The sequence below is a fragment of the Lolium rigidum genome, chromosome 5 (assembly GCF_022539505.1).
Source record: "Lolium rigidum isolate FL_2022 chromosome 5, APGP_CSIRO_Lrig_0.1, whole genome shotgun sequence".
NCBI classification, from domain to species: domain Eukaryota; kingdom Viridiplantae; phylum Streptophyta; class Magnoliopsida; order Poales; family Poaceae; genus Lolium; species Lolium rigidum.
Window position 1 is genome coordinate 244,406,025 of NC_061512.1, and position 26,982 is coordinate 244,433,006.

The window sequence follows — 26,982 nt, forward strand, 5'->3', positions numbered from 1 at the left end:
GAACATATTAGTATGAACGCTTTGAACACCATTGTTGCTAATGATATGGAAAATTCTAAGCTTGGGGAAGCTGGCTTTGATGAGCATGATATTTTTAGTCCCCCAAGCATTGAGGAGAAAATTTACTTTGATGATACTTTGCCTCCTATTTATGATGATTATAATGATATTGGTCTTTTAGTACCGCCTGTTATGGAGGATAAATTTGATTATGATTACAATATGCCTCCTATATTTGATGATGAGAATAATAATGATAGCTACTTTGTTGAATTTGCTCCCACTACAACTAATAAAATTGATTATGCCTATGTGGAGAGTAATAATTTTATGCATGAGACTCATGATAAGAATGCTTTATGTGATAGTTATATTGTTGAGTTTTCTCATGATGCTACTGAAATTTATTATGAGAGAGGAAAATATTGTTGTAGAAATTTTCATGTTACTAAAACACCTCTCTATATGCTGAAATTTTTGAAGTTACACTTGTTTTATCCTTCTATGCTTGTTGCATCATGCTTCATGAATATATTTATTTACAAGATTCCATTTCATAGGAAGCATGTTAGACTTAAATTTGTTTTGAATTTGCCTCTTGATGCTCTCTTTTGCTTCAATTACTATTTCTTGCGAGTGCATCATTAAAACTGCTGAGCCCATCTTAATAGCTATAAAGAAAGAACTTCTTGGGAGATAACCCATGTGTTTATTTTACTACAGTACTTTGTTTTGTATTTGTGTCTTGGAAGTTGTTACTACTGTAGCAACCTCTTCTTATCTTAATTTTGTTGCATTGTTGTGCCAAGTAAAGTCTTTGATAGTAAGGTTCATACTAGATTTGGATTACTGCGCAGAAACAGATTTCTTTGCTGTCACGAATCTGGGCCTAATTCTCTGTAGGTAACTCAGAAAATTATGCCAATTTACGTGAGTGATCCTCAGATATGTACGCAACTTTAATTCAATTTGGGAATTTTCATCTGAGCAAGTCTGGTGCCATTTTAAAATTCGTCTTTACGGACTGTTCTGTTTTGACAGATTCTGCCTTTTATTTCGCATTGCCTCTTTTGCTATGTTGGATGGATTTCTTTGTTTCATTAATGTCCAGTAGCTTTGAGCAATGTCCAGAAGTGTTAAGAATGATTTTGTCACCTCGGAACATGTGAATTTTTGATTATGCACTAACCCTCTAATGAGTTTGTTTCAAGTTTGGTGTGGAGGAAGTTTTCAAGGGTCAAGAGAGGAGGATGATATACTATGATCAAGAAGAGTGAAGAGTCTAAGCTTGGGGATGCCCCGGTGGTTCATCCCTGCATATTTCAAGAAGACTCAAGCATCTAAGCTTGGGGATGCCCAAGGCATCCCCTTCTTCATCGACAACTTATCAGGTTCCTTCTCTTGAAACTATATTTTTATTCGGTCACATCTTATGTACTTTACTTGGAGCGTCTGTTTGTTTTTGTTTTTGTTTGTGTTTGAATAAATTCATGTTTGTGTGGGAGAGAGACACGCTCCACTGGTTCGTATGAACACATGTGTTCTTAGCTTTTAATGTTCATGGCGAAGGTTGAAACTGCTTCGTTAATTGTTATATGGTTGGAAACGGGAAATGCTACATGTAGTAATTAATAAAATGTCTTGGATAATTTGATACTTGGCAATTGTTGTGCTCATGTTTAAGCTCTTGCATCATATACTTTGCACCCATTAATGAAGAAACACATAGAGCTTGCTAAAATTTGGTTTGCATAATTGGTCTCTCTAAGGTCTAGATAATTTCTAGTAAAGAGTTTGAACAACAAGGAAGACGGTGTAGAGTCTTATAACGTTTACAACATGTCTTTTATGTGAGTTTTGCTGCACCGGTTCATCCTTGTGTTTGTTTCAAATAACCCTGCTAGCCTAAACCTTGTATCGAGAGGGAATACTTCTCATGCATCCAAAATCCTTGAGCCAACCACTATGCCATTTGTGTCCACCATACCTACCTACTACATGGTATTTCTCCGCCATTCCAAAGTAAATTGCTTGAGTGCTACCTTTAAAATTCCATCATTCGCCTTTGCAATATATAGCTCATGGGACAAATAGCTTAAAAACTATTGTGGTATTGAATATGTACTTATGCACTTTATCTCTTATTAAGTTGCTTGTTGTGCGATAACCATGTTTCTGGGGACGCCATCATCTACTCTTTGTTGAATATCATGTGAGTTGCTATGCATGTCCGTCTTGTCTGAAGTAAGAGAGATCTACCACTTTATTGGTTAGAGCATGCATATTGTTAGAGAAAAACATTGGGCCGCTAACTAAAGCCATGAATCATGGTGGAAGTTTCAGTTTTGGACATATATCCTCAATCTCATATGAGAACACTAATTGTTGCCACATGCTTATGCATTAAAGAGGAGTCCATTATCTGTTGTCCATGTTGTCCCGGTATGGATGTCTAAGTTGAGAATAATCAAAAGCGAGAAATCCAAAATGCGAGCTTTCTCCTTAGACCTTTGTACAGGCGGCATAGAGGTATCCATTTGTGACACTTGGTTAAAACATGTGTATTGCGATGATCCCGGTAGTCCAAGCTAATTAGGACAAGGTGCGGGCACTATTAGTATACTATGCATGAGGCTTGCAACTTGTAAGATATAATTTACATGATACATATGCTTTATTACTACCGTTGACAAAATTGTTTAATGTTTTCAAAACCAAAGCTCTAGCACAAATATAGCAATCGATGCTTTCCTCTTTGAAGGACCTTTCTTTTACTTTTATGTTGAGTCAGTTCACCTATTTCTCTCCACCTCAAGAAGCAAACACTTGTGTGAACTGTGTATTAATTCCTACATACTTGCATATTGCACTTGTTATATTACTTTACATTGACAATATCCATGAGATATACATGTTACAAGTTGAAAGCAACCGCTGAAACTTAATCTTCTTTTGTGTTGCTTCAATACCTTTACTTTGATTTATTGCTTTATGAGTTAACTCTTATGCAAGACTTATTGATGCTTGTCTTGAAGTACTATTCATGAAAAGTCTTTGCTTTATGATTCAGTTGTTTACTCATGTCATTACCATTGTTTTGATCGCTGCATATGCTTACAATAGTATGATCAAGGTTATGATGGCATGTCACTCCAGAAATTATCTTTGTTATCGTTTACCTGCTCGGGACGAGCAGGAACTAAGCTTGGGGATGCTGATACGCCTCCGACGTATCGATAATTTCTTATGTTCCATGCCACATTATTGATGATATCTACATGTTTTATGCATACTTTATGTCATATTTATGCGTTTTCCGGAACTAACCTATTGACGAGATGCCGAAGGGCCGGTTCTGTTGTTCTGCTGTTTTTGGTTCCAGAAATCCTAGTAAGGAAATATTCTCGGAATCGGACGAAATCAACGCCCAGCATCCTATTTTTTCACGAAGCTTCCAGAACACCCGAGAGCCGCCAGAGGGGAGCCCTGGGGGCCCCATATGACAGGCCGGCGCGGCTAGGGGGTGGGCCGCGCCCCCCTACTGTGTCGTCGCCTCGTTGACCTTCTGACGCCGCCTCTTCGCCTATATAAAGGTCCCTGACCTAAAACTTCGAGACGGAAAAGCCACGGTACGAGAAACCTTCCAGAGCCGCCGCCATCGCGAAGCCAAGATCCGGGGACAGAGAGTCTCGTTCCGGCACGTCGCCGGGACGGGGAAGTGCCCCGGAAGGCTCCTCCATCGACACCACCGCCATCTCCATCAACGCTGCTGTCTCCCATGAGGAGGGAGTAGTTCTCCATCGAGGCTCGGGGCTGTACCGGTAGCTATGTGGTTAATCTCTCTCCTATGTGCTTCAATACAATAGTCTCATGAGCTGCCTTACATGATTGAGATTCATATGATGATGCTTGTAATCTAGATGTCATTATGCTAGTCAAGTGGTTTTACTTATGTGATCTCCGGAGACTCCTTGTCCCACGTGTGTAAAGGTGACGAGTGTGTGCACCGTGTGGGTCTCTTAGGCTATATTTCACATAATACTTATTCACCGTTATGAATGGCATAGTGAAGTGCTTATTTATATCTCTTTATGATTGCAATGTGTTTTGTATCACAATTTATCTGTGTGCTACTCTAGTGATGTTATTAAAGTAGTTTATTCCTCCTGCACGGTGTAATGGTGACAGTGTGTGCATCGTGTAGTACTTGGCATAGGCTATGATTGTGATCTCTTGTAGATTATGAAGTTAACTATTGCTATGATGGTATTGATGTGATCTATTCCTCCTTTCGTAGTGTGAAGGTGACAGTGTGCATGCTATGTTAGTACTTGGTTTGGTTATGTTGATCTGTCATGCACTCTAAGGTTATTTAAATATGAACATTGAATATTGTGGAGCTTGTTAACTCCGGCATTGAGGGTTCGTGTAATCCTACACGATTAGTGGTGTTCATCATCCAACAAGAGGGTGTAGAGTCTAGCATCTATCTATTTATTCTCGTTATGTGATCAATGTTGAGAGTGTCCACTAGTGAAAGCATGATCCCTAGGCCTTGTTCCTAAATATCGCTATCGCTGCTTGTTTACTCGTTTTACTCGCATCTTTACTTCCATATTAATACCATCAATCGCACGGCAGACAAGCACTTTTCTCGGCGCCGTTACTACTGCTCATATTCATTCATACCACTTGTATTTCACTATCTCTTCGCCGAACTAGTGCACCTATTAGGTGTGTTGGGGACACAAGAGACTTCTTGCTTTGTGGTTGCATGGTTGCATGAGAGGGATATCTTTGACCTCTTCCTCCTTGAGTTCGATAAACCTTGGGTGATCCACTTAAGGGAAACTTGCTGCTGTTCTACAAACCTCTGCTCTTGGAGGCCCAACACTGTCTACAAGAATAGAAGCACCCGTAGACATCACGGCGCGAAGCTCTTTTTCTGTGTTGACATCAAGTGACTATGGATCCATGATGAAAGTCGGAAGAAGAGAATTTCATGAAGGCCGGAGGGGAGGACTAGCTAAGGGAAGTTCAAGTCTCCGCGCTGTTGAGGGGCTTGCTTGGTGTCCGGGCTTCACATCAGCGGTATGAAAGTGGGGGCGACAACACATGTGAAGCGCAAAGTCCTACCTTTCAGGGTGAAAACCCAAGGTCTAGCCTTAACTGGTTGTGCCTGGCAATGACCTTGGTGGAGGCATTGTTTTGAGAGTGGGGACTATCTTCAGGGTGAAAACCTAAGATCTTTGATCGGGCGACGATGGTGTTTGAGCACTATTCCCTTCTTGGAGGCGTCGTTTTTTGGAGAGTCTGTAATTCAGGTGTTGTCATGGCGGTGGATGTATTGTCGTTGTTAGGCCCGAGATACTCGTAGCGGGACTTTTGTTTCTTAGTTTTCTTTTCCTTTTTTTGGCTGTGTGCATCCGTAGTGCCATTAGGGTGGTGCGTTGTTGCAGAGGCTGGGTGTAATTGGTATCTCTTGATATTAATATATTCCCTTTATCGAAAAATATATCATGAATTCTTATTTTCTATCTAAATATATTTTACTCTTGTCTTTAATTATTTGGTGAACTTCTTATGTTGTTTTGGTCTGTTTTAGACGGTGGATATAGTCTCTAAAAAAACTCTATTCTGCTATCGCTGATAGTGGAACCCGGAGCACTTGTTGCTTTGTATGAAAAAATGCAAAATTGGCGATGTGTCCTTGTGCACCTTATGAGAACACAACACGTCCGATCTTGTTGCCCTCTATATATGGGTGACAGGGAATGCGATCACCTCCCAGCGCAATGGTTCTTCTCGAAAATAGATTTTCCTAACAAGGTTCGGTTTTACCAAAAGTTTGCCCTGGACATGGCTTAACAAAGAATAGACAGGGGTTAGGCGTGACCAGCCAAGGACCGTTAGATTAGAAAAGAAGGAACAGCCAGGATCGACACGAGAAATTTGTCGCGGCTGGATAGTGTAGCGAGAACAGCTATGTCGGAAGGTTCTGTCCCGTTAGTTCTTTAATACCTTTTTATTTATCATCTTTAATTAGAAAATCATTCGTATAATTTGAATAAATTGTGCAAACTCAAAAAATTAATATGTTCATGTTCAACTGCAGCTAGCTACTGCATGGTTCGGCTGCGGTATCTTCTGGGTAAGATTATATACTTCTTCCGTCTCAGTTTAACAGGCACGCACGTAGTTTAAGAAATTGATTTGACTATTATTTTGGTCAATAAAATATGAAACATGTCATAAAAATTATATCATTGGAAAGGTTTTTTTTCATACGAATCTAATGATCTGGGTTTTGTCGACATATAATTTATAATGACCAAATAATGGTTAATGCTTGTCTTAAATTGCGTGCATGCCCTGTTAAACCGAGACGAAGGAAGTATATGTTATTGTCCCTTATAGAAAAGCATATATTTCACGAATTTTCCACGAATTTTTTCCATGCGCCTTAGACTACTTTTATCGCGAGTCAAGGTAGGGTGATCGTCGTACCAAGAGCTTGGGAGGGGAGATGAACTAGGAGCTTCGGTTGGAGAAGAAGCCTCGAGGCACAAACTCGTGTTGGTGGACAAAACCAGTGTTGGATCTTATACAAAAAAAGAGTGTTAAACTGATCGCCAACAAACTCTGTGGAGTTTTGTTTTTGATAACACCATATATTAAGTCAGCAGGCCGCCTCATTAAAAACCTCCCAGTCCCTTTAGGTACCCTGGTGAGGAAAAGAGTGCGTAAAAAACCTGTTGTTTCGGAATCAGTAAATAGTTACATGTTTGTGAGAAGCTCACAAAAAAAATCTGGCGGATCCTCCAACCAAGTGGTGTGGGGTCCCTCCGCCTTACAAGCAAACGTATGAGCAACTCTATTACTATCCCTACCACAGTGAGCGAAAAGAATATGGGCAAAGCTTCTAGCCAAGAAAGTACACTCCTCATAGATCGCCGTCGCTGCTCCAATAGAATTACCTCCATCAAGCATGGTAGAAATAACTTCCATACAATCACTGTTAACAATAATCTTCGTACATCCAACCCGACCAACCAACTGGAGACCGTTTCAAAGAGCCAAAGCTTCCGCAGTCGTCGCATCAGAGATTGAAGGAATTCCACAACTACTAGCAGCAACAAAACCTCCATGATCATCACGGATGACCGCACTTGTAGCACCTTTAAAGGTCTCAGCATAGAAAGATGCATCCACAGTTAATCAATTTGCAGTACCCTTCTTTGGGTTTCTCCCAACCCTCAATGCGAGCACGGGCATTCTTTTTAGAAGCTCTATAGTAGTTTGTAGTAATTGCCTGAATAGCTTGAGCAGATTTCGCCGGTGAGGAAACTGATTCCTGATGGGCGATCTGTCTACACTGCCACCATATATACCAGCAAGCAGTGATCACAAGTTCTTTTAACCCCACATCGGAAATATAAGGGGCCGGTCGTTCGGGGAGCAAAAGGATGGCCTCCAAGACACCCGACTCCAGTCTATCAACGGTGCTCATCTCATTAACCAGATTAGACAGGCCCAATTGCTCCCAAATTTCTGCAGCTCGTGGAGGGTATCTTCATGGTAGATTTCATAAACCGGACATGTACTACTGGTGATAATGTGCCTGTTGGCAAGAATGCAATTGCAAGGAATAGTCCCGTGAAGTAATCTCCATGTAAATCTTCACTTTAGCAGAGGTTTTAAGGGACCAAAGTTTAGCCCAGACAGGATTTGTTCTTGGAGTAGCTTGGCTGTTTGTGCGCAGAAGTTTTCGTCCATGCCTATAGTTCCATTCAGTGTAATAGGCCGAGCGGACAGTAAAAATTCCCGTTTTGGTGTTCCAGGAAACGAAATCCTCCATCATCCCCACAGCAAGTGGAATCTTGAGAATAACTTCAACACTATACAAACTCTGTGGAGTTGATGCTGATTGTGATCGACGAGCCGACCATCATGAAGCAGCACATGCATAGGCACGCACACCTACGCGACACACCTACGCGCTACGGACTCGTTCTTACGGAAACACACCTACGCGCTGACGTGGGGAGTGAGGGAGGGATTAGGTCCGGAAATCGTGGGGAGATAAAAGATTTGAAACAGTCGGCCTCTTCCACATCATTTTGTAAGCAGTTTCCGTAAGGACTCATCTTTAAGTCTAGCATTTTCGTAGTACTAGTCTTGCACGAGAGGACGACGTCACCTATTCTGAAACCATCTCCAACTCTTCATATATCATCATATCTATTCCCAGGTACTAAATCAGAAACCCTCTAGTTCAGGCTGATCCAATTACAAGGACCAGGACTCGTAGCGTTTCCATCCAGATCGAACGAGGCAATGTCTGGCGATGCCAATGCTTCTGCCACCGCTCGCATCCCGCGAGACGCCCTCGAAAACATCCTCGTCCGCCTCCCGGCGAGCGATCTCCGCCGCTTCCGCCGCGTTTGCAAAGAATGGCGAGACATCATCTCCGATCCAGTCTTCATCGAAGCCCACATGGTCCAAGGACCGACGGCCCCGACCCACACCATCGTGTTCGTGCCTTCCGCCAAGCAGCAAACCACCAACGGATTCCTCTTCGACGAGCGCTGGCAACTCACGGCAAGGTTCACGATTGCCGTATCGGAGGTCATGATAGGCACGTGCAATGGCCTGCTCTGCTTCCACGATAGACTCCACAAAGCTATCAAGGTTGTAGAACCCTTCACCGGCGAGGTGATTGCCCTGCCACTACCGACAGATTCGACATCGAGCCGCTTCGCCCAATTGTACTGCTTTGGATTTGACGCCACGGCCAGGCAATACAAGATCGTTCACCTGGTCGGAACCGATGACATTTTGAAAGTTTTTACCGTCGGTAAGAGCATCCCCACTCGTTGGCGCTCCCCACGCCCAAATCCGGCGAAATTTTCGTCCGGATTGGAGGAAGATTTGGCGTGGGGAGTAGTAGTTTCCCAGCCGCGTGCCCAGGAGAAGTCGACGATGCGAATTTAAAAAACAGAAACTTGCCAAACTACGGCTAAAAACGGGTGAATATAGACTAAATTTAATGATATTTATTACATTACGGGAGGAGTTCATACATAGAGGCCGAATTCGACTATATTTCGAATTCGGCTAGGGGAATGCAAACGCTAATTTTAAAACACGGCGCTCTACATGCCGAAATGGCGGTAGAACACCGTGTAGTCGCCGCCGTCGTCGTCGGGAGCCGTCGTCGTTGGCCTTCGGCTGCGCGGCTCGGGCTGCTGCTGCCCTCGGCCGGCGTCTCCCCACCCCGGGGACGGCTTGTGCCCGGCCGTCGTCGGAGGACTCGAGGTCGACGACGGGGACAGCGACGCCGGATGGAGGTGTCGCAGAGCGGCGGTACCGCGCGAGATCGTCGTTGGCGGCTGGAGCGGCGCGGGCGGCGAGTTGGCGTGCGGCGGCCGGTCGGTCCGGCACGCCGCCGCCGCTCCTCCTCCTCGCGCTCCCGGCCGCGCTCGCCTGGGCCCGAGTGCGGCGTCGTCCGCGCGCTCTCCTCCTCCATGTCGTGCAGCGACCTGGCGATCGCCTCCGCCATCGCGGCGTCCTCCGCGCGCTTCGCCTCCTCCTCGGCGAGCCGGCTTGCGGCGGCCTCTTTCTTCGTCTTCTTCCGGCCGCCCGCGGCGCGGAAGGCTGTTCTCGGATGACGAGGGCGCCGCCGCGCGCCTCTCGGTCGCCGGCGGAGACGCCGGCTCCTTCTTGACGCGCACCGGCGTCGAAGGCGACGTCGCCTCCTCCCTCTTCACCGGCGCCAAGGATGACCTTGGCGCCGATCCGGAAGACGACGAGCTGGCAGCCATGCGCCGTGGCTGCCAGACGCTTCCCCGACGGCGGCTCGCCGGTGCCCTCGATGCCGATAGAGGGGGCATCGTGAGCACCGGGAAGTTGCCGCCCTCGATGTGCGCGAGGACGTTCGCCAACGTCCTTTCCGGCGCGCTCCACCACCGTCGGCGGCCCGCGGCGTTGTTGCGCGCAGGCGGAGGCGGCGGGCCGTCGTAGGCCGCCAGCTCCCGCTCCCACCGCCGGAGGAAGTAGGAGTTCCACCGCGTGTAGTTGTCGGGGTGGTGGCGCGGGTCGGCGCGCTCCTCGTCGGTCATCGTCATCCTCGCCTCCTCGATGGCGACGTCGAGGGCATGGCCCGCGGCGGCGGCGGGATTGGAACGCCGCCGCACTTAGCCGCCGGCCGCCTCCGGGAGGCCTCGTGTCCGGCGGGCAGGGGTACCCCGCCCGGTGGAGGAGGTGCCCCTCCCACGCGTGGAGCGACCGGCGGGGGAAGCCGTTGTTGGCTGCGCCGTCGTCGTCGTAGAACGCCATCTTGGGAGTAGAGGGAGAGTGGAGGGAGAGTGGAGCACGGGGTACGCCTCGCGGTGATCGGACCGGCGTATAAAGGTGTGGCTGGCGCGGGGGATTAAATGCCGCGTGGAATGCGACGCGTCCGCGGCGAGCTGACCGGCGGCAGCCTTTAGTGCGCGCGGAAGACGATGCGTGCGCGGAAGACGACGACATTAACTCGCCGCGTGGCCGGCGAATGCAGACCGGCGGCAGGCTTTTACGAGCGCGCGGAAGACGATGCGATGAGGACGACGATCGGTTTCTCTCGCCGACAAGTTGGGGCCACCGGATGCGCGGGAAGTTGCCTCGCCGTTTCGCGCGCTTTCGTTTCGTCCGAGTCCCCGAGCGCTCCCGGGGGCCGGGGATGGCGTGGGATCGCCGGATGGATTTAGGCCCAAATCCGGACGAAAACGAGGAACCGGGTGCGCGACTGGGCCGAATTACGCCGTCCGGATGGAAAAAACGCTCGCCGGGGGCCTGTTCGGGGGGACGAGTGGAGATGCTCTAAGGACAAGGACTGGAGGACCATGAGCATTCCCTACAGCTCCCGCCTAGACCTGGCGTGCAACGGCGGAGCTGTATACTGGAGCTACGGCCAGTATGCAGACGGGATTCCAATGTATGCGCGGTTCGATCTGGCAACAGAGCTGATCACGTCAGTCAAGCAGTGTCCGGCTGACGGGCTACCAATCTTTTGCGACCATCCGTGGTGGCAGCAGGGTCAAAAGTTTGTTATCCGAATAAGGTGGCTGGCCGGTGAGTCGGATGACGGCTACTGGCCGCGTAATACGAGCACCATGGCATTCGACGTCGTTGACGACATGAACATGCCCCACGGGCGGCGCCTCCCGAGGACGAACGCGTTGCAACGGGGGCATCTGCTCTTACACGAATCCAACGGAGCTCTCTACGCTCACAAGATCATGAGAAGAAACGAACACGAACTTGAGCTTGGCAACCAAAAGCTGCTGCTTGGTGGTGGCGTGGCGGAGCCTGCCAAGAGATTGCGGGACGGCCAGCTCGTTTCAGTTCAGGGTAGCCGACAGTCAAGCACGTTCGCCTACACCCCGACAGTATCTCCAGCTCCCTTGGCACTCTATTTAGGCACGGCTACGCACTAGCTTTCTTTGGTTTCATCTGCTAAGATGTTGCACGATCTGAAACAGGAGGAGGCGTTTTGGCTCATAGAAGCATTTGTACCCATTATGTAAAATAATTAAAAAATAATTTTAGAAATGTTAGAAAATTCGGATATAAAATTTATGGTGTACATCGTGACATTTTATGTTCGTACACAAGTTTTCCTGACAAAACATTTTATGTGGCATGTAAAAAGACAAAAGAAATGTCATGTACGTACTACGTAGTCATGTTGTAGCATCAAAATTTGTCTTTTTTACAGGAGATATAGAAAAAAAAGTTTTTTCTGAAAATTTGTGTACGAACATAAAATGTCTAGATGTACATGCAAAATTTTATTTCGGAACTTTTTAACACTTCAAAATGTATTTTCGCACAACGGGTTCATATGCTCCTATGAGCCAAAGTGGATCTCCCATCTTAAACACAAATTAACTGCCAATAATTATATGTCCATTGGGTTTGATTCATCACTTGGTTTGACGTGGTAGGTAATAATGAAGCAAACTCAGAGTTGTGTGCTCCCTTAATTTTATGATTGATGATTGCAATACCACACTCTCTTAAATATTTCGTATTATTGAAAGAGTGCATAGTTCTTCGGGAAAACGTATGACTATTTCAAAAGAATGTACAAAAATAAGCGAGAGTCTATTCTTACTTGAACCTCAAGACTAATAGGATTGCTAAAATAAATGTTTTTTCACCTAGAATTGTGTGTGCAAATGTGATCATAAAATAACAGTTGTGCTCAAATTAGTGACATCATGTGGGCTGAAAGAGAACAAGCAATATTATTTGTAATGGAGCATAAGAATAATTAACCCGATAGTTTGAAAATAATATGTTACATGCATTGGTAACCTAGGTCTACGGACAAGAACTCAGGCTGACCGCTCGACCGATTGGCCGCTACGCTGTCACCCGCGGGACCATCGGAGCACATCCGCACCAGCCTCATTGGAAACTACCAATGTGTGGCAGCTCCCATGAAACTAGACCAAGCAAAGGGTTGGACGGTCTCTAAAGTGGTGCGACATTAACTAATAGCAGTGTTTAAATAATAGCAAGTGATTGTTTAAATTTCTAAATGAAGAAGGGGTATGAAATGAGATAATAAATAACAAATATCTACGCTCCAAAACTTTGTCACAAGTCATGCAAAGTCCAACAGACTCACCTTTCTGGAAAGTCCTAATGAAAGTTAAAGAAGAGGTTTTTTTAAAAGGGGGGTCCTTTAATGTAGGAAATGGCGTGCATAATAGGTTTTGGGAGGATAGGTCACTAATACATAGCGAAGCTACGGACATGGGTCATTAACAACCTATGGTAACGTTTAACGAGCTTGTTCGCACGAGGCTGGTGTTGATGTGAAGGCCTCTATATCAACGAGAGAAAAAAAGGGTCACCGATGAGGCCCCTTTGTTTTGGCAACGACTTTTAGTCGGTTTCCATATATGCGGGGTCATTAGTCACGGTTTTCCTATTATACCCGTTTGCACTGTGGTATTATAGAGTTAACACAATAGCAATAGAGATGTGTTTGTACATCAAAAACTCACAGCACAAAGCATGAAAATTATAATCGATTTCATTCATATCATATACCAAATGTCATCCACGCTGTTACCAATTCATGACAAAACAAACACCTATTTCACAACGTGACCAAAACACAATATAGACAAAACACTTATTTTCTGAAGTGATCAACTAAGAACTGGCTAGAACATGAACACAGAACAACTAATTACAAGTGTTTTTTTTTCTTGACTGCAGCGTGCTCCGCCGATCTTGGTGTCGTCGTGTAAACCTTTCTATGGATAGTGTCACCGAAATAACATCGTCATCGACATAATCAATACATCTTGGTGAACTTAGGAAACAATACGCCCCGTGACTAAAAATGTACATCCCATATGCAAATTTTACTTAGGAATATACAACCCGTTGAACCCTCAATAATTTCAGGGTCAAGCATATATATACCTGGGATGTGTATTTTGCACATCCCATGTGTACTATAAATAATACATCCTGTCGAATTTAGGAAAAGAAATCTGTGGCATGACTAAATTGTAAATCCCATATGCATATTTCTATTGGAAATATACATATTGTTGAATCAAAAAATAATTTCAGGTAAAACCGTATTGACTAATCACACCAAACATGACATCCTACACCTAAAGGCATGTACAATGGTAGATAGAGAAGGCAGCCTTCTCTTATCCTGACACATGATCTAGAGAAAACAATAGATATAACTCATATAATGGGTTATCTCTTATAGCCATCCCTAGCAATTAACCGTTATTAATTAAATTTGGTAGAAAATTATGTTGCTAATGGAAGACATGTCGTATGATGGAGAAAATATCCTTCCCTTATTTTCGAAGATATGATCTCTTTGCTAAAGAAATACAACCTTCTCTCCCTTCATTCTCTATCTCCTCCAACTAAGCAAAAATCTGACATGTCACTTTTAAAGGAAGGCTGACGTCACCCTATGTATGTGGCCTAAGGGCATGCAATGGTAAGGAAATCACGTCTTCTTTTAGTAGTCCACGTTATATAAAGAAGACGATAAATATTAGAGGTACAATGCATTATCTCTTATTATCATCCCTTACAATAAATGAGAATTAATTGTTTTTGGAAGGAAATTGTGTGGCTAAAGAAAGACAAGTCGTACAATTGGAAAAATAGCATTCTCTTAGTTTATAAGAAATCATCTCTTAGCTAAGGAAAAAATAACCTTCTCTTTCTTCCTTCTCTCTCGTCCAACTAAGTAAAAAATCCAACGTGGCAATCGTAAGGGAAGGTTGATGTCACCCCATTTGTACATGCCCTAACACATTGCACAAACTGGCATGCGATTCCGACATCAAATATTGTTCAACGATGTGCACCGGGTGAAGAACCTACCAGGTGCAAAATTGAGACATAAAAGTACAAAAATATGGGGGAGAACCTAGGTACCCGCCCACCTTATTTCAATTTTCTAAAAAAAGCTATTTAAATGTTTAATAAAATTTTGAAATAATTCTCCCACATGATGTCCCCTTGGTACTTACCCGTGCAAATTTTAAAGAATAAATAGGACCATATATGACCTACATAAAAAAGATAAAACTAAACTTTGTTATGCTGTGAATCTACTTCTTATATTGTGAACAGTACAATTTGTTAATTTTCTATAGGAGAGGGAAAATACTTTTGTACTTACACGCATGGGTGACGGTGACGGAAACACCCACACCCATCTTTACTATTATATTGGAGTTGGGGATGGTATGGACTTTGACATCAAACATTGGAGAAAACTCAACCGTTGATTACCCTCTTACCATCCCACCAAACAATGTGTTCATCAACAAGGTTGCTTTTTACCATATGCCACCCACCCTCGTCTCCTCATTAGCGCTAGACTAGATGAAATCTCTTTCCTTGTTTCCACTGGCGCATAAAATCCTCGGCAAAATTATTCCCACCCTAAAATTTCTCAATTTCTTTAAGATGATGATTCCTTATTTAGAATCGATATATCGCTCGGCAACGCGAGTCACGGCCGAAATTGTTGGCTCTTTCCTCTAGCATCGAGATTGCTAGCCATTATTCTGCTCTTATAACGCTTATCTTCTCAAGATGTTCTCCGCAGAGGTGGCCGCACCGGAGATATGCATGCGTACCCATCTAATCCTTGAAATCGCGGCAGTGGCAATGTAGAGCGCCAGTTTAGGTAGTACTCACTGCCTCCTGCGTGTTTGTATGTGTGTCCTTATGATCTGGGATCAGATGAAGGCAGTTTCGCGCTCTGCCACCCACATCGGCCGAAGCAGGATCCGTCCCCTTCGAGAGAAGAACCGCTATGAAGCCAGGCAACGTAAAAGCTGCGGGATTGCTAACTAGCAAGGTAGCTCAGTCAGGCGACTGTCGCAACGGGTGAGGATGCGCGCGAACATCGGTCATAGTGTAACTCTGCTTGCATCATATAGAAGAACAACACCAGGGAACAACCTTCAGATGAATGCAAGATTACTAGCTGCCTTTCTTCGTAACTGACATACGTGAATGCACTTCATCTTCGTGAATTATACTCCTGCATGGTAGATGGTTGATGCCGCTTCCTTAGATCAAACTGCAGTTCTCCCACTACCGTGCTCGATCTCGTTGTCACGCTGCAGATTTACTTCTTGTGGTAAGAATCAATATGTTTATTTCTTTTTTACCACTTCTTGACGCAAATCATATCTGCTACTGCTGAATCACATAAACGAATGTATATTGGCTACTATGATATGATTAGTTCCAAATAGCAGCAGTTATTTTCTTCGCACGTCAATGTTTATTGGAGAAATTTATTGTAGTACTAAACAACCTCCCAGACATTAAAGCAAGAGCTAGCTGTACTAACTATTATTTCATCAAGCAATGGTGGAATGTACGTACTTTGTTAAACTATGGAGGAAATTGCACAAATTACACTATTGATTTCAATAGTTGCATAGACTACTCACATCATCTGTCTTTTACATAAGCCACAAAGTCTACGTAGAGATCCAAAACATAGATTAAGCTGCGTAACAACAAAACTGATCGCCATGGCCCACATGCCAGTGATGACATGACATGTACAGTACCTGTCAACAACGAGCATTTTTTCAAACATCTCAAAAAAATGAAAAAAATCAAATAATCGAAACAATGTAAACTAACAAATAGATGGAACTTTTAAACAATTAGATCATCCGTTAAAAATATATTTATCACCTCTTTTTAGATTCGACAAAATTTTGGTGAAATTTTCAAACCATGTCTATTTGGTGGTCTTGGGACGTTAGATTTTCTATTAATTAGATCAATCCCATATCTGTAAAACCTACGATGTCATAATTTTCTTGATGCCACACTTCGCACTATTTACGGATCAAATGGCTCCGCACAGCAACTTCCTATCTTTGAAACAAATAACCTATCCCTGGAATTGGGCACAACACACCAACTACATGTCTCTAAGAGGAGGAACGTGTTTTCTGTTCCACCTCGCAGTGTTTCGCTCGCATTCTTCGTCGCGCATCACCCGTTGTTCCGGCACCCACGACCGACCTTGCTCTAGCGATCTGGCCTAACCGCAACCGTTTCCAATTTTCCTGAATCCCATCCCACGTCTTTCCCTAGCTATCGCAACATTTCCAATTTCCTCGTCGATCCCTCAAGCTCCCATCTCCTCTGATCGCATCTCCCTCAGCAACACTGACGACCCCGACCGTCTACATGTCTTCCTCGTGGCCGACACCAAACTCTCTCGCATGCACCATGTCGGGGCCCCACACTCCCCCCTCATCATGCGGCCATTCCCTAAAAGTCTAAGGCGTCGACGCAAGCCACAGACTCGGCAACAACGAAATAAATATGTTCACATTTGTAGCTATGTGATGAAGAATTAAACATTTTTTTTTGAAATGGAATTAAACATATTTTTAGGCTTATTACATTTGACAAAATAGAGGATGGTTCCATTTTCACATACTACTATGATCAATTGTAGCTTTTTTAACACTTGTGGTATCCAACATGCTCACTTGTTATGCATATTTTGCTTCGAAGTGGTACTATCTTCTCTATTAACTGATTCAATGACTAAATATACGAGGAGCTATTCAGCATGTATTTTATAAGTAGTACACTTTGTTGCTCTTTGACTTAAATAGAATTTAATGCATATTGTGACTTTATTTGGAATCTCAATCTATTCAAATGTCTTATTTAGAGCGGGACTTGCAACGCTGCAGTGGGGTAGAGGAACAATGTGAACACATTCGCTTCTTGCAAGGTGAGGATAAAAGAGAGCGCTCTCATAAGGTATTCGCGAAATAAAACGATGATCGGTGTATTTATATTTATACGTCTGTGGCAACGCACGGGCATTCAACTAGTGTGTGTAAGTACAAAATCCACTCTCTTTCTATAGGTTACATAGTTTTATATTTTCGGTTCAAACTTAACATGCACATACATGTATACATTCACTACATACAAGATTATGCCGCATTTTTTCTTATTATCTTTAATATTTGTTTTCATTTTACTGTTAAAAACAAGGAAAAAAATAGCGCGCTATAATAAAATAGCGTGGGTCAAAAAATACGCTATTAGCGTGCTATAGCGTGCTATTAACACGAATAGCGCGCTATAGCGCCGAAATAGCGTAGCGTTGGCTCTCCAGATATGCTATAGCGTGCTATTAGTGTTGGAATAGCGCGCTATTTTTTTCCATGGTTAAAAACGGGTCCTGTCGTGCCCAAGAGCCAAAAATCTGTGTCCCATAAAAGTAGTAGTACTACCGTTATCTGATATGGGGTAAATCAACACCACACGGAGCAGAAACGTCACGCCTCTATGGAAGAACACCGGAGCAAAAAATGACGGAGATACGTCGAGATTATTAATGGTTCATGCAACACTCACCTGGTCCAAAAATCGACGGAAGAGTTGTTTAGTGATAAAGCAGTAGGTCACAGGAGACCCTCCTCCGTCGCCTCTCACAACGGCCACACGACCGCACCTAAGATGCATCGATCCGCTTGACCGCACCGCCACTGCTCCTAGCTCGGCCGCCCCCTCTCACCACGGCGGACGCTGTTGACATGGATGCTATGACTCTCTGGGGATATATATAGAGGTACAAAGTGGATGTAGAGTTAAAGTTCAAGATGGTGCCAAATCATAGTCTATCTCTAACAGAGTAAGCACTTTATAAGAGAGAATGGTAGCCAGGAAGGAAATAGAAATTGGGAAACTAAATCTATTAGGAGTACATGTACTCACATTGCCAGCATGTCTACTAAGGAAAACATACCTAATTGGGAAACATACCAGGGAGGCGTCTCTGCCTCTCTTTTTTTTCTCTACCCCTGGTAGTCCTCTTGTTTCTCAATCTGCTGATGCCTCGGCTGGCTCCTGCTATAGTAGCGGTGATCAGAATCACAATGTGCGCCTGCGGAGGCAGATGAAGCTGATTATATAGGGCCCGTTTGGCAGCCTGTAAGCTCTTTGTCTCACATGGAGCGAGCAAAAACCAGTCTGTTTGGTTGCCTGGAAGGCCTCCACGTTGTGGCTTAACCGGTTCTCAAAGCACCCTAGGACAGGCACGGGAGGGATGCCCAAATCGGGCGTTTCTAGCCGACATGTTCTGTTGTCGTTCAATTTTGCACGCGGCGACGGATCCTGCCCAATGGACTCCTCGCCTCCTCCGCCTCCATCGCCTTCTTCGGCCCCGAAGGCGACGGATCCCGCTGCCACGACGGTCACCCGGTCGACCTATGCGCAGATATGCATGGTCAGGAGTACGAGGTAGGCGGCCGCGATGCGGAGGCGTCGATTGATCCCGGTCGAGTATCGGTGTTGAATCGGCCGTCCCCCATCGCCTCGAGGCCCGTCGGGATTGGTATGAGGAGCGCAGCCGTGGCCACACTACAAGCCGCCTCAACCTAGGGTTTGCTTCCGCCAGGCTGACGGCCATGGCGGCAAGTGCAGAAGGCTCCTCCCGGGAGATGGAGCCTCCACATGGCTTCCACCCTAGGCTGATGCACGCTCTTATGCCATGGGGCCAACAGCGTCCAGGTACTCCCAATGCCGCACCGCCAGTCGCGCCGTCCTCGGGTCGACTCCGCGCACACCAGCAACCTTCTGCTCCATCGCCGCTACGTCCTCCGACCGCTGCTCAACGAGCGCCCTCTCCTGCGACCGCTTGTCCAGCAGCGCCCTCTCCTCCGACCACTGCTAGTGCTCCATCTCATTGTAGGTACTCCAGCCCTTGCAAATCAGTTTGTAGAGACGAATGATGTCAATGTAGATCGGATTGATGTCAATGTGATTCCGATTTATGTCTATGTTGGCTAATATAGATCTGATTGATGAAAATGTGCATTGCATGTTAGTTAGAAGCATGTCAATTATGAGTAGGATGAATGGCATGCTTCTTATTGGCAATGTGCATCAGCATGCCAATGACAAGCTTGTGATCTGCATGCTGATGTAGAGTTTGTGATTGGCATGCTGATGACAAGCTTGTGATTGGCATGCTGATGTAGAGCTTGTGTTCTTATTAGCAACTAGAAGGATACCCCGCGCGTTGCAGCGGGAATCTTCTAAGAAATTATATTGTCTAAATGAAATGGTATAATACATATTAATATGAATTGTCTGTAGAAGTATGTAATATTCAATTGGCCAAAATAATTGAGATGCTAAATTTAATTCATACTCCCTCCGTTCCTTTCTATAATGCCTATAGATTTTTGGCATTTGTTTCAGAATATAAGGTTGTAGCTTGGCTCTTTTTCAATTACCCCCTCTACTGGTCAGCTCCCACAAGACATGCGTGAAAAAATCCATACAAAAAGGAAACAATTAATTGAGATTCCTAATGCATGACCCCGATGATTCCTTAGATTTTGGAAGCAATGTTTTTATTTCCTTAATATAACTTAGCTGCACATATATGGAGAGTCAACCAGAGAGATTTGTGGGAGTATTATTTTTTATATTCGATGGCTATAAATTAGCTATGTGGATATTTTAATCAAAAAATGGTGACATAGATAGCTTGCATGCAATGATACATCAATAATGAATGTTAGTCGGGATGACATAGATATTTGATTGGCTAATGAAATAGATGATGTGGATGGCTTGCATGTAGAGATAGACTAACACTAATTGAAGTTAGTTGGGTTTTTCTTTATAAGAAGTATAGATGTGCATCGGCATGCCAATGACAAGCTTGTGATTGGCATGCTGATGTTGAGCTTTCCATTGGCAATGTGCATTGGCATGCCAATGACAAGCATGCCACTGGAGCTCACCATGGCAACTATAGCGCACTCGACCCATTTGCATTGCATTTGCAGAACTGGCTCTTCCTGGACGGGCCCATAGGGGAGGCAAGTGACATTGTCGTCCGGGTGCACCTGAGGGACCCAAATGAAGGTTTCATGGAAGCCTACCGCTAGGTCTACCAGCCTAGGGTTCACGCCATATGTCCTGCTAACCTGGGGAACGATCCTAGGGTGAGGCTTCCATCGTTCTTCGTATAGCTGGAGAGCTAGGACTTCCTGGCCCTGACGGTGCCGCCGACCATGGAGCAGGTCCTCATCAAAAAGTACAAGCTCAAGAACAACAGTCCGCCGGTGAAGGTCGTGTTGTACTTGGGCGAGAACTGCGAGCACAAGGTGCATCTCTAGTGGAAGGCCGAGCGAGTCGGCTTCATCAAGTCCTGGAGCAAGTTCGCCAGTAAGGCTCAGCTTCACGTCAACGAGACGCTCATTTTCACCCCTGTCGACGACGGCTTCCAGGGTCCATGTGTATAGGAAGGAGACTTCCGTGGAGAGCATCTGGAAATGCAAGAAGCATCGCCAGGGCCCTTGGGCGGATCCTCAGCATTAAGGTTATCTCTTTGTTCTCTTATGTGCTTTTGTGAAGTTATAGTTGTAGTGTTGGCCTCAGGAGGCTGTTGAACACTTGCTTTTGTGCATACCAGCTTGTAATGTTGGCATCTACATGTTGTTGAACATTGCTTTTGAACCTGGGTAGTCTACCCCGGTTAAAGTAGACGTCTTACCACTCTGACGCTAAGGATTAGCTACTAAGTACTATGTTCCACGTGTACATATATGTGTAGCGTGCTTATGATCGGCTGTGTGCTTTTGGGTGCCGTTGTGTGATGGTAAGGCCCATATTTAAATGTGATGAGGAGAAGCAAAAGTTGTTTGCCCAAAATGGAAACCAAACGCATGAGCTTTGGCTGGTCACAGATGGTACACTTTTTCCATGCATTCAAACAAAGTGGCACTTGAGTACCAATTGATACAACCCAAGCGACCAAATGATTGGCCTTTTCTAGCCTGTGGCCTGTCTGAAACGTGCAGGTGCTTTCTTATCCCTCGCACAGTGGTGCAAGAATCTGTCCCAGGGTACCAAACATGCCCATATTACTTGGTTGTTGCACGCATCTGGTCACGGGACCTTCTATATACCGACCGGGTCGGTGCGGACGGGGTGCCACGCACATCCCGGACCCGGCGGTGGTGTAGTGGGCCGCGACCGATTAGGTAAGTTCGTTTTTGTTTTTCTTATTCTTTTTCTTTTTCTTTACTATGTACATTTTTCGTTTTTTAAAAATAAGATTTTTTTAAATCGTTTCTTAAATCTTGAAGTTATAATTTTTTGTCTTTTTTTAGAATATATATTTTTCAAAAATAACTTTTTTGTAGGATTTTTTTCCAAAATTTGAAATTTTTTTAGATTGAAAGTTTTTTTTCAAAATTTTATTTTTTCCAAAATTTGAACATTTTTAAAAAATGGACATATTTTAAAATTTTAAATTTTTCGATTATGAACATTTTCAAATACGAACAATTTTTAACTTGAACATTTTTCAAATTTGAATGTTTTTCGAATTTAAACTATTTTCAGATTTGAACCTTTTCAATATTGAACAAAAAGAAAAATAAACAAAAAAAGAAAATAAAAAACAAAAGAAATAAAAAAGAAAACAAAAAACAAAAACAAAAAAACAAAAAGCAGAAAAAAAAGTGAAAATGGGCTAGGTCCAATACTACCTTCGTGTGGAAAAGATTGTATTCAAATTTTGACTAAGTTAAAACATCCTTTTATAAACGGTGAGAGTATATTAAATAAAACCAATTATAGAAACAGTTATAAACTAAAATGTAAAAGCAATTGGATCGTTAAAATCTTAACATTATCGGGCATGTACAATGGGGAACGCTTAATGGGGGCCCTTAAGGAAAAAAAATCCAGAAAGCCTAGTTATCAGCTCAGCGCCTATCCGCATCGGTGAACGCTTAAGCAGACGCAAAAAAAAACCCCTAGCGTCTCCTCCAAGCGCTCGCCCATCCAACATGAAGTCGCTAGCGCCTGGTACCGACCAGAATAAAAAAGACGGATAGCACCTACCGACCGCTAAGTCCTCTCTCTCTCTCATCTCAGTATCTCACTCCGCTCCACATCTCCACCACAAATCCTCTCCGGCGAGCAAGGAGAGCAGCTCATGGACGACCCAGACGCGCAACCGCACCTCGTCCCCATCCACTGATACGATGGCATTGGATCCTCCGCCAGGCCCCGGAAGCACCTGCTAAGAAGGGTGGCAAGGGAGATCGGCGGCGTGGTCACGGCGAACGAGCTGGAGGACTGAGGCAGGGACGGGCCGGCTGACGAGGGCGTCAGGGAAAAGTAGGCGTTGAGGAAGAGGAAGAGGTCGTCGAGGAAGAAGCATATGAAGGAGGACAGGGGGCCCATTGAGGGAGAAGAGGTGGTAGGGTCTGGGTCGTCGTCCGGCGGGAAGGATGGCGGGTGCAGGGACGGGGCGAGGAGGATGATGGATGGGAGAGGGAGATCCGAGAGGTCTGGAATTTATGCTGCCAGTCCAATTCTTGAGATGTTAATCCCCTTCTTTCGTGTACTACCAATTATGCTTCCAGTCCAATGCAAATTTCTGAAATTTCTTCCTATTTCAGGTGAACGGCAGCACAATTGGATTCCAGTTTACAGTTCACATCATGATTTATTGTTCTTGATTTGTCCATCAACTGGATTATTTCGAAGCTCATAGTTCATCAGGTATAACGTGTAATGTATAATCTTATTTATTCTGAATTACACCCGGTCTTTTCAACTATTGTACTGTGAGCATTATGGCTCTGTTTACGTGGTAGCAAGTGCATCTTTTTCTCTTGTCATGTTTGGATGATTCATGGATTTAATTAATCGTTGCATGGCCTATAGAAGTAACTTCTTTCTACTACAACTTTTAGCCGAAGTAACAGATGCATCTATGCTAATAATCTGACCATCAGAAAACAAGCTACACAAAATGAATTTGATTCTAAAATAGAGGAAAACACTTATCATAAAACTCTCAATACATGAATCTGTTTGTAACAAACTAAAAGAAAAAGGAAATGAAGATAACTTATTTGAAAACTAAGAACAATAATACAAATCATGGTCCGTAGAACTTTGCCCATTCGGGATGGTTTCTAAGGGCTGCCCATATGTGAAGTAGTGTGAAAGGTTGACATGTCATTTGTTTATGGAGTTTCATAGTGTTTTCAACCAAGTCTTCATCAGCTTGGCCACTACTGTACCGATTGTTGTAAGCACACCACATTCTATTGAATCCCCTAATTTTGACATTCATCTTATGCCATTTGTCCTTGCATTATTTTGCCTTCCTCATCCTATCATTGGGAGTGGTTGCATTGTACTCCTCCGCGATTTGATCCTAAAAAATTTGAGCACTAACCAAGTTTCTATTGGCATGCTTCATGGAATTATTTAACCAAATGTTTGCCTACATAGAAAAAAAACTTGATCATTTGGAAGCACTGTACTATTGCATGATTCATATATAGCATTACCAAATAATAATCAATAAATTTAAAGGTTGTTGTAAGGAAGATCTTACCAGCCGTTGATGTCCGCCTTCTGTCCACAGCATGCGCATGTTTACATTGCCCGGATCCATCTTTGTATGTGTGTGCAAGTGCAAGGTCTAACAAAATACTGATATTTGTGTTTCCGCTGGAGCAAGTTTTGTGTAGATAAATAAGATGGTGCATGAATATTTATATTAACATGGGAGATCTAGTGGGTGCATGCTTCTATACTTAGGTTATTTTTGTTGATTTTACTTTAGTATGACAGCAGCAGAGATTATGAACCAAGCCTATATATTGAGATCTGTGTTCATAGGGTGAAGAAATCTATGGTTATGTCAGATAGGTTTGTATTAACAAAGATTCATTATCAATATGATCCATGTTGTCATATTCACCTGAGTTATTTTATGTTGACAATACCATCTCATTGTGGCTCCCTGTAGATTCTTTTGGATCTGTGTATTTAGTTCTCCCGAAACCGGACCAAATACAAGATTTAATTAACACGAACTCTTCCCAGATCTTTGGACTCTTTTATTGGCATGTTCATGTATAGCTCTTTCTTACATTATCACTAACTACATGTGCGGTTGATCTTTCTATGATCAATATACTTTGGGCTACATAATATTTCTATATGCAGTAAAGTCAATCAAAGACTTATGGTCTACATGTGCGGTTGATCTGAGGAAAAAAGCGCAGAAATACTGAAGCGTAAACTTTGATGCAGGAGATGCAACAGTTTAGGTGGAAAGCATGACCATTTAGAGTGGAGAGACAACCATGATGCCAACCAATTTTGAGTGATTACATACCTCAAAACTTCTGTGATGATCATCACACACCTTGTAAACTATCCCAAAACTTCTCTGATGTTCAGTCGGCCAGCCATGCTTGAGGGTACCGTTATATATGGCGGGTCCCATGATTACACGAAATCATCAGAGATCTGGGTCAAGTACCGATAGGGGGCAGGTATTGATCTGATACCAAAACTCCATGAAATCCTCTGAAGATTGGAAATGTATCAGGAAATATGAAGTGATGGGGAAACTCCCTGTGTATGGGATCTGAGATTTGTATTGGTGTGGCGAGTTGGGTGTTTGAAATCTTCATGGGCGTCCCATTATGGACTTGCTGATTTGAAAATGACTCTGTGTGGATGTGGCTGAAATCATGGGCGCTATTATGGACTTGCTGATTTGGAAAATGATGTGGCCGAAATCATGGGCGTGACAGGTTTTTGGAAAGTGTCTCAAATCGTGGAATTTGTTGCTGCGACAGTTTTTTTTGTAAGTGGTTTGGTGGGAGGGCAAAATGATCAGATAAAATATGTAGGACGCAACTTTTAATCGGAGGAAACAGAACCACTTCGTCATTTTAATATAGTAGAGACAAAGGCGGGGTGTAATTGGTATCTTACTCATATTATTAATATAATCTTATTATCGAAAAAAAACGTACCTAATTGAGAGATTATCCAACGCCGGTGACTAATTTGAGGTCCATCCGGAGACCGTCTTCTACTCCTCTTCATAAGCTTTGCATCTAGTATATACACGTAACGGTGACGGAGATATGACTTAGTTCGAAAGTCCGTAGATCTAGGATTATCGTTAACTATCTCAACTCGGTTTCGGTCAGTAGTCACGGCTCTCTCCGGAGACCGACTTCTACTCCTTGTCATAAGCTTTGCATCTATATATATGTACTAATCGATCAGGAATCAGCCAAGACATCGAGGGTGTTCAGGTCTACGCAATGACAGCCGACGACGCCAATGGTGCTGCCACCGCGTGCCTCCCGTCGGACGTTCTCGCGAACGTCTTTCTCCGCCTCCCGGCGAGCGACCTCCGCCGCTTCCGCCGTGTGTGCAAGGAGTGGCGCGAGGTCATCTCAGACCCTGTTTTCGTCAACGAGCACCTGGAGCACGGACCCTGGGCCCTGACCCACACCATCGTCTTTGTTCGCGGACGAATAGGAGCTGATCAAGACTCCCCAGAGCCGCTCAACGGTCAAGGGCTCCTCTTCGACGAGCAGTGGCGACTCGTGGCCACGTTCACGGCCGGCGCGTCGGAGGACTTGGTGGGCACCTGCAATGGCCTGATGTGCTTCCTCGACGTCCACCAGGGCGCCATCAACGTCGTGGAGCCCTTCACCGGCGAGAGGCTCGCCCTGCCGCTACCGCCCGAGACGGAGAAGCAGGACGAGCGTGGCGCCTACTGCTTTGGCTTCGACTCCAGGTCCAGGAGATATAAGATCTTCCACCAGGGCCTCTTTTGGCAGACGGACGACACGGCGGAGCAAGATATGTACGTGTACACAATTGGAGGAGGCGATAGCTGGAGGAGCGTGCAAGTCGCCGGTGCGGCGGCAGAGCCCGGCGTGCCGTTAGGCCCGTTACACAACAAGGGCCCCGTGTTCGCCGACGGAACGTTCTACTCGTACGCTGTCGCTGAGACGGCGGATCGGCTTGCGCAGCTCGCATGCTTTGATCTGGCAACGGAGGAGACCACGTCGGAGCCCATCACCGACTTCGTTCAGGCGGATGATGAGCAAACGCTGATCTTCATGATGACGGACTCGGATGCACGGGTGTGCGTGATGACCGTCGGTGGGTTCGGGAAGTGGGACCTGTTTTTCAAGGGAGAGGGCGGCCGACTGACCCAAAATAACCGCAGCGGCGTGGAGCTTTCCGGCGGTCAGCGTCTGGCGTTGCCGCAAGCCCTGCAACGTGGGCATCTGCTGATAGAGGACGGCCGGGAAGGTGTCGTGCACGTTCATCCGGTTCCGTCGGCAATGGATAATAAATTGGGCCCGGGGAAGCTGCTGCTGAAGATAGGCAGCAAGGAGGAGGACGAAGAGCCGGCGAAGGTAGGCAGCAAGGAGGAGGACGAAGAGCCGGCGAAGGTAGGCAGCAAGGAGGAGGACGAAGAGCCGGCGAAGGTAGGCAGCAAGGAGGAGGACGAAGAGCCGGCGAAGGTAGGCAGCAAGGAGGAGGACGAAGAGCCGGCGA

At 44.8% G+C, this 26,982-nt stretch overlaps 1 long non-coding RNA gene across 1 annotated transcript; it reads left to right on the plus strand.

The window, feature by feature from the left end:
* Window positions 1-22,718: 22,718 nt before the first annotated feature.
* Window positions 22,719-24,930, plus strand: LOC124651776. Its single transcript, XR_006987500.1, has 3 exons — window positions 22,719-22,929; window positions 23,043-23,145; window positions 24,697-24,930. It is a non-coding gene; the product is annotated as an uncharacterized LOC124651776 (long non-coding RNA).
* Window positions 24,931-26,982: the final 2,052 nt, after the last annotated feature.